Genomic DNA, 8,105 nt, shown 5'->3' with positions numbered 1-8,105 from the left:
CATTAGTACATTTCAAGAGAGGTTAGACGACTTCTAAACAGGTATAAAACAAGCAGCTGACAATGATTACATCAGTCAAGGTTAGCCAATCAAATCAAACTTTAATAAAAATCAACCTCCCCCATTTAAAATATTTTATACAGTGACAAAACTCTTACCACAGTACAAGAGGAGAGCAGCTGCACTCCCTCTCTAAATTAAGATTTTTTTTCTTGTTTTGCCCCCTCCCCCCCCCAACCATTTCTTAGCTTTCAGCTAACTGCTAATTTCTGCTCCAGTTATTTCTAACCTTTGTGTTGCTGGTTCTATCCCTTAAAACTGTGACCACCTCAGCTCTAAGTTAAGAAATGGTGAGACCAAAATACTTCATAAAGAGACTAGACTGATTGCTGTTAATGTTTTGTTTGGTTGATTAGTCTTGACTGAATATTTGGTTGAATAGTCTTGACTGAATGGGCCTTTTTAATGCCACTGGTTTAAGTTGACAGAAACTGCTTCTAAACTAAATTTTCTTGTTATAGCCAATGATGTCATCATCCACTAGAAATGGGATATTTTAGCAAACTAAATGTCATTTTGCCACCAACAATCACATCAGGAGTTTTTTGATCCTGTTTGATAACAGAAGCAAGATCACCCAATATCACTAATCTGTATGTCTGTTTGTTAGTACAGAAAATTAAGACTAAGAGCTGTTAACAAGCTGCTCCCTATAATCAAGACTTTGATTCCCTCAACCTCTGTTTGCCTAATTTGTGACAGAGTAAGTTACTTAAAGATGCAGTACACTGGGTTAGCTACAAAACTTGAGCTAGGCTCCAAAATTGTATCTTGGACTACATGCCCACCTCATAAGTAAGAGACCTTGCTTATTCTCAAAAGCATAAGTAGTCAATGCTTTGTATTTATGTCTTATAGAAAAGCAGATTGTTTGCATTCAGGATATGGCATTTTAACACCTTAGTTCATTGTTTTATATCTGCCCAAATCAATTCCCCCTTCAATGGGGTTCACATACATTCAATTGTATCAATAGCAAAACCTTGTTTAAAGTTTCTGGTATAATGCCTGCACTCTAATGGAAGCCATGACAATGACTCTGAGAAAGAAATATTAAAAATTAAAAAATGTCAGTATGGAAAATCATACATTGTAACAATTAACATCATTAACATATGAAAAAAGGAGAACAAACCACCCAGCACTCAGGATCAGTGGTGAGAGTATGGAGGGTGTTAAGAGTACAAAACTCCTGGATGAACACATATCAGAGGATCTCTCGTGGTAGGGAAACACCAGCCAACTGGTCAAGAAAGCACACTAACGCCTCCACTTTTTAACAAGGCTGAAAAAAGCTAACTTTCTTTCCTCCTCATATTCTCTCCACCTTCTATAGAGGTACAATACAGGGCATCTTCACCTATAACTTCACAGTGTGGTTTGTAAGCTGCACACTTACAGAAAGGAAGGTGCTAGAAAGAGTGGTGGGGGTTACAAAGAAGGTAACCGGTTCCAGTCTCACATCAATACAACAACTTTATTCTGCAAGAAGCATCTGAAAGGCCAGCAAAATAATACAGGACACCATACATTCTGTGCATAGACTGTTTAAGCATCTGGCATCGGGCAGGAGATATTGCAGCAACCGCTGCAGGACTATAAGATTCAATAACAGTTTCTGCCCTACAGTGATTAGACTTCTGAACTCGGGCACTATTCCCAGGGCTCTGGAGACATAAGTCAATTTTTATTTATTTGTGCAATATTACATATATTCCAAGTAAGTGCAATATTTATTTAATTTTTCATAGTCAGTATTATTTAACCCACTGAAGTGCAATAATAGACAAATAACTTGGGCATTGTTCAATCTGTAGTGTGTTTTGTATTACTTTAAATGGGGTAGTTAATTTAACTCAGGGGAAGGTATTCTTTTTGTATATGTGTGTTGGTAAATGTCTCTGCTCTTTCTTGTGTGTATTGGGAGTAGAATTGCATTTGTTAGTTATGTTTATTCCTCTGTATGTGTTGTTTCACATTCCTTTGTAATCTCAAGAACTGAACTGATGCATGAAATTTCATTTAGGCTATAAGTGTGTAGTTCTAAATGACAGTAAAGTTTACTTTGACTTTAACTTAAAGGCATACACATACATACATACATACCTACATAGACACAGACACACACACACACACACACACACACACACACACACACACACAAAGTAAAATGCAGAACAGACACTAATACCAACCCTTTCTGGTAAAGAAGTCACAGTAAAGAAAACCATAAAATTAATTCAGCAAGACAGAGGGACTCCAAAATGGCCAGTTTCAATAAAAAAAACTTTTATTGTCGTCACCACAAGCGCTTTCACAAACTAAGCAACTTTTTCAGGTAATGTCTATCCAACTAAAGCCACTATTTTACATATGCATTCTCATGACTGTATCGTGATTTCTATACTGGTGCTATGCATATGCTTTTATGAGACTGCTTGTTTAAATAATTTGAGTGCCTTGATGTCACATGATTAACCAAGTGAGGTAGTATACAGTATTTAAACTGAGATTTTAGTTTGATAGACATTACCTGAAGAAGCAGCTTAGTCTATGAAAGCACTTGTGGTGTTGACAATAAAAGTTTTTTATTGAAACTGACCGTTTTGGAGTCCCTCTGTCTTGTTGAAATAAAGTCAAATGTTAAAATGAATTCAAAATTTTCAGAGTTCCATAATCAGAGTTCTTTGCAAGGAACAAATTTAATAAATGCATCCTATTATTAACAAGTGTCAATGAATAAATAATAAATAAATTAAATATTTTGTTTAAATAGTGTACAAAACAACTCATCAGATTTCAGTAACTGTATGTTAATGAGTAGGAATAAAGGCTTGAGAGGAGAATGCGCATGTAAACAAAACATATTTTCTGCTAATAAAGAGGCTTGCTAATATCCCATGATATATGAAGTGATAAGTGTAACATGTGCAAACTGAGACAGTAGGCTTGCTTAAAATGACTAAACAATGATATGCAAAGTCATGCTAATAGATTATAGGAGGTCCAGACAAAGTCCGTTAGAGTCATGCAAGGCTTTGTGCAGGTGTTATTCTGACAATGGGAGCAGACTCATCGTTTACATCATTATTTATTTGTTTATTTACCGGATAGATGAACTGATCCAAATCACATTTCAACCATGACCCAAGCCATTTGCAAGATAAATGAAAAAGAACAAGTGCAAAGTCTAAAATATACAAGATTTATTGTATAATGAAATAATACAAAGTAAAATATATCAATTGTACAGTATAATAATGTAGTTATTCGAAAACTTTATAGTCATAAGCTGCCACACACCAGTAGAGCCCACCACTGAGATATAAGCCACAAGGTAATGATGTACAACAAAAATGCATATGCAGTGTACAGCAAAATGACCTAACATTCTTTTGAGATTTCATTTAGTTTTTGACGGGTTTGTATTCACACTCCAGTCTGGATACTTCTGAATATAGCTGTTGATCCATTTAAGCTCTTATGTCATGTTCCACTAATGTATGATTTCTGGATAGACTATGCATGTGACTGTGAAATATGATGTAATATTTACATTGTTTTGCTATGTTAAGGTATAGATTCTTGCTTTGGTATTACTGGACCTGCCTTATTGCAGCTACACTTCCACATATTCATTGTACATCTTGTTTTGTATCTGCCTTTAATCTAGACAGAGGTCAAAGGATGTCCTTTTGAATCAGCTCCTTAACCTAGTTAGCAACACAAAAAGCAAATCAAATAAATACCCTTAAAAGTTACAGTGAGGCACATATTATCATCGATGTAGCTTCAAGACTGCAGTACAATAAATCCCGTTATAGTATCCTTGTACAATATGAAAAGAATCTAAAAATGAAGTGTTAAGGATGATTTACTATCATTTTATGACTCACACTCAATCAACTCCAACTTGCATGAAGTCCGAAACCCAAATGTTGAAAATGCTGAACACCAATATTTCTGACTGGAATAATCTCACCCCATTCTCGACCCATGTTAATGCTTGATCCTAGATCCAGTGCGGTAGGAAATTTTGAATTTGGTAAGTATTTCGGGTGTACTGGAATTCGGCATTACAACTTTTCGAGGAAGTGAGTCAATGATATGATGACTCGACTGAGTGTGAGTCAGTAAAATGATAGTAAACCATTAAGGATTCATAAACTGGAAAAGATATGAGTAGATTATGCAGAAGTATATAATGTCACTCCCAGCATACAACAAAGTAGATAGGTGGAGGAGGAGAAAATGAAGGATGTAAGAGGATATAGATAGTCAGTTGAACGACACATAATCAGCTGACAGAGTCAGAGATCTTATTGACAATGCAGTATAGAGAAACTGTAAATGAAGAAGGTTATATATCATACCACTGAAACAGAAGCAAACAGAACCATACAACCCTAAAAGAACACCAGTGAAATGGCAACCAAGCAAACAATAATAGGTAGAAAGTAGATTCATAATAGACAACTACTTTTAACATAAGCAAAATAAAGAGCAGGACCATCCACCAACCCTCCATGCCCTGTCTAAACACAATAGCTTCTGAGGTCTCAGCACCTTTTTGGAAAAGAATATCACTCTGGAGAAACGGAGATTAAGGAAGATTCGTTCCAGGCTGGGTTCATGCTTTCCCCGTGAAAGAAAGTAATGATGGTGTCTTTAAGGCATGAGTTAAAAACACATTACCGAGAATGTGACCTGAAAGGAGGTGCCAGACAGACAGACAGTGAGTCAAGAAGTCTTCCATGATGGCTCAGTTCAGCAGTCAGAGAATCTCACCTGAAACAGAAATGCTGTGAGTTACATGTGGTGCAAGTCCTGGAGTTGGGGATTGGTGGAATTTGCCTCAATGCCAAACTAAGAAGGGACAAAGGGAGTGACTGCCCCAGGCATAAGCTGTTAGGGGGCACTATCTGCAGTTGCCAGAAGGGTGCAAATGAAGTGCCATCATTCATTTAAAAAGCCACAAGTGATATCTCAGTTTCTTAAATGAATTTATTTACTCGTTGTAGACTTTAGCAAAGAGCTTGTGCAACCTCTTTGCTGCACGCACAATTATTTTACTCTACAGTGGTTTAGTGTATTATGTACTTTAGCAGGGAGATCTCATAAGATCTTTTGAGAGACTTCTTTATTTTTCTTTTTTTTTTATTTGGTCCTCAACTTCAGGTGGGGAGAGCACTTCTGGGGACTACCCAGGAAAGCAGAAGATGTAGTTACAGCTCTGATTTGCATACTGGATGGGTGACATATAACCTGTTGTGTGTAGTCACTGTGTGACTTCATGACCTGAGAGGTAAATGATGGTAGATGTGTATGATGCCAGTCATGTGGGAGGCAGGAGGGTATGTGCAAAGATGAACTAGATCAGACCCTGACAATGGAAATGGGTTCTTGCTGCATGGAATGTCATCTCAATGTTGGCAATGGAACCAAAAGACTAAAATAAAATTACCAGATAGACATAGCTGGTCTTACCTGTATACACAGCACTAATGTAGTGCATGGAAACCTGTGATTATGCCCTAATAACAGTTAAATAACATGCTAGTTCAGTGTTACTATAGCAAAAGACCCAAACTTAAGGATGCTTAAGAAGGGTGCTTAACAATTACTAAGCATCCAGTGTGCGCTGATAAGATCACATCTGGCACTAAAAGCTGTCACTGCTGGCCAGTAAAGAGCAGCAGCAGAACAGGAAATGGCTTTGTTTCATCTCTTGTTTCTGCCTGCTCCGTACTGCATTACAACCAGTATTCTGACTCAAACTTCTTCCCTTAGACACTGAATATGTAAGGATGTTAACCACTTCCTCACTGCTTTACTGGCTTTCAAGGCCAGCACAACACATCACATTTTTGTTTCTTTACTTACGTTTGTGTAACTAGTAGTACATGGAACAGATAACGCTCCATGCACTGCAAAGAATCATGATCAGATCTCTGATTGTATCCTAGTATTATGTGTTCTTGACATGGATGTCAAGATTCACCTCTTAAGCTTCAGTCTTGAGGTGAATTTCTTGACATCCATTTCTCGAACACGTAATATACTCATGATCATAGACTTGATTCTAATCCTATATGTTTGACCCAGATATCTTGAGCAGGGCTACTCCACTTCTCTCTCTCTCTCTCTCTCTCTCTCTCTCTCTCTCTCTCTCACAAACCAACTTTTTCTCTATCTCTCTGTCTCTGTCTCTCTGTCTCTCTCTCTCATTCATTAGAGTTGACTCTTAAGTGGGACCCAAGACAGTTGTGTCTATATTCATAAACCCTTGCCTGGGTTCTGTATAGATGGCAGTTGTACAGTGAAACTGAAGATAACTCAGTGCCTTAACAAGTTTCAGAAATGAAAGCTCTTTGTGTGGTCAATGGACATACACCTAATAGCGCTTTAAAAAATTCAGCATTCTTGGAGGCTATGGACATGGTGTTCAATCTTTTGCCGCCTACTGATTCTGTAGTTCTATTGCTTGACTACAGTAGTCTCAGATGGAGGCTACATGTAGTTGGAGATGAAAAAACTCAGAGGAATTACTTGCCTGGACCCAGGAAACCTTAAAGTGTAGCAAAAGTTTCTTAAGAAAGCTTATCAATTGTTTCTGGGCAGGATTACTTCTGCTGCCAACCTTTACAAGAAAAGAGACCTGTGGTGGTCAGGAATATGGGGACTGAATGGCCCTGGTCAAGACCACAACAGTTAGCCACTGACAAAGGGGTGTTGTGAAAATGTACTTGGTGCTTCTCATAGGAATAACACTAGCACCTGCTGGTGGACACCAGAGCAAGTGAATGCTATCAGCTTAAACAAGGATACTTTCACATAATCAAAGCAGGTTGATTCTGGTTTTGACTGATATGCATCAACAAGTCAGAAAGCTGATGAAGTTTCTGAAGACAATGCAATGATATGGGATGGCTTGGGGAACTGCTGGAATATCACCAGTGCCTCAAGATGTAATGGTGGGATATTGCTCAGGCTGTTCTCATCAATGGTGCTGATGTCTCATCAGTGGTGCTGATGTCTCAACCTCATTTGGGTAACTTGTTGAGAGGTGGAAGGAGCATTTTGTGGAATCCCTGTATCTGGTTATATCCCCTCTGCGGAACTCCAGAGTCCTGTGTGCATGCCCTCCTTTGAAGAGAGGTGAGGTTATTAGTATCTGTAAATGAGATCACTGCAGCAGTTAAACAGGTCACCCTTTGGCAAAGCTACTGTAGTGGAGGAGTTCTGCTGGATATGCTGAAACTACTGAACTTTGCTAGTGTTGCCTTTTCAGTGTTGAGTTGGAGGCTGGAACAATATCTCCATACTGTCAAGCTGAGGTACTGGTCCTCATTTAACAAAAGGGCACTGGAGAACGTGCTTCATATATAGATGTATCTTGATTCCCAGTCTCCCTGGAAAGCTTATCCTAGACAACGGAAGGGAAACTTCACCTAGAGATGAGCTGGAAATGGTTTCCAGGATTAGAGAACTCTGGCCTGTCCTGCCCCTTTTGCTACCAGTGTGACAATCAGAATGACAAGTGGCTTAGAAAATTCCTGAAAGGATGGATGGATAGATGGATGGATAGATGGATGGATGGATGGAGAGGTAAATGATGGGCGGGTGGATGGATGGAGAGATAAATGATGGGCGTTGAACAGCTGAGTGGATGTATGTATACATGAATGGGTAGATGAATGAATGGATGAATAACTGGGTTGATCTTGTGAATTGCTAAGTCTGTGGATGTATGGATGGATGGATGGATGGATGGATGGATGGATGGATGGATGGATGGATGGATGGATGGAGGAAGGGATGGGTGAGTGGATGGCTATGTGGTTGGATGACAAAGATATTATTTTATAAATACTTATTTGTTATCACATTTGTTTGAGGGAAGAGTGGGACAAAAAGCCTTTCATGTCTGCTCATAAAGTGCATTTAATATTTTTACCTCCAGTTTGCCCCATGCACTCTTTGGATTCCCTGTCCACCAACAATTCTGGTAAACCAGTTCATGGGTCTCTAAACATCTCTATGAA

The sequence above is a fragment of the Protopterus annectens genome, chromosome 2.part0 (assembly GCF_019279795.1).
Source record: "Protopterus annectens isolate FY-2018-M chromosome 2.part0, PAN1.0, whole genome shotgun sequence".
NCBI lineage: Eukaryota > Metazoa > Chordata > Ceratodontiformes > Protopteridae > Protopterus > Protopterus annectens.
Note: the sequence above shows the minus strand (reverse complement) of the source record.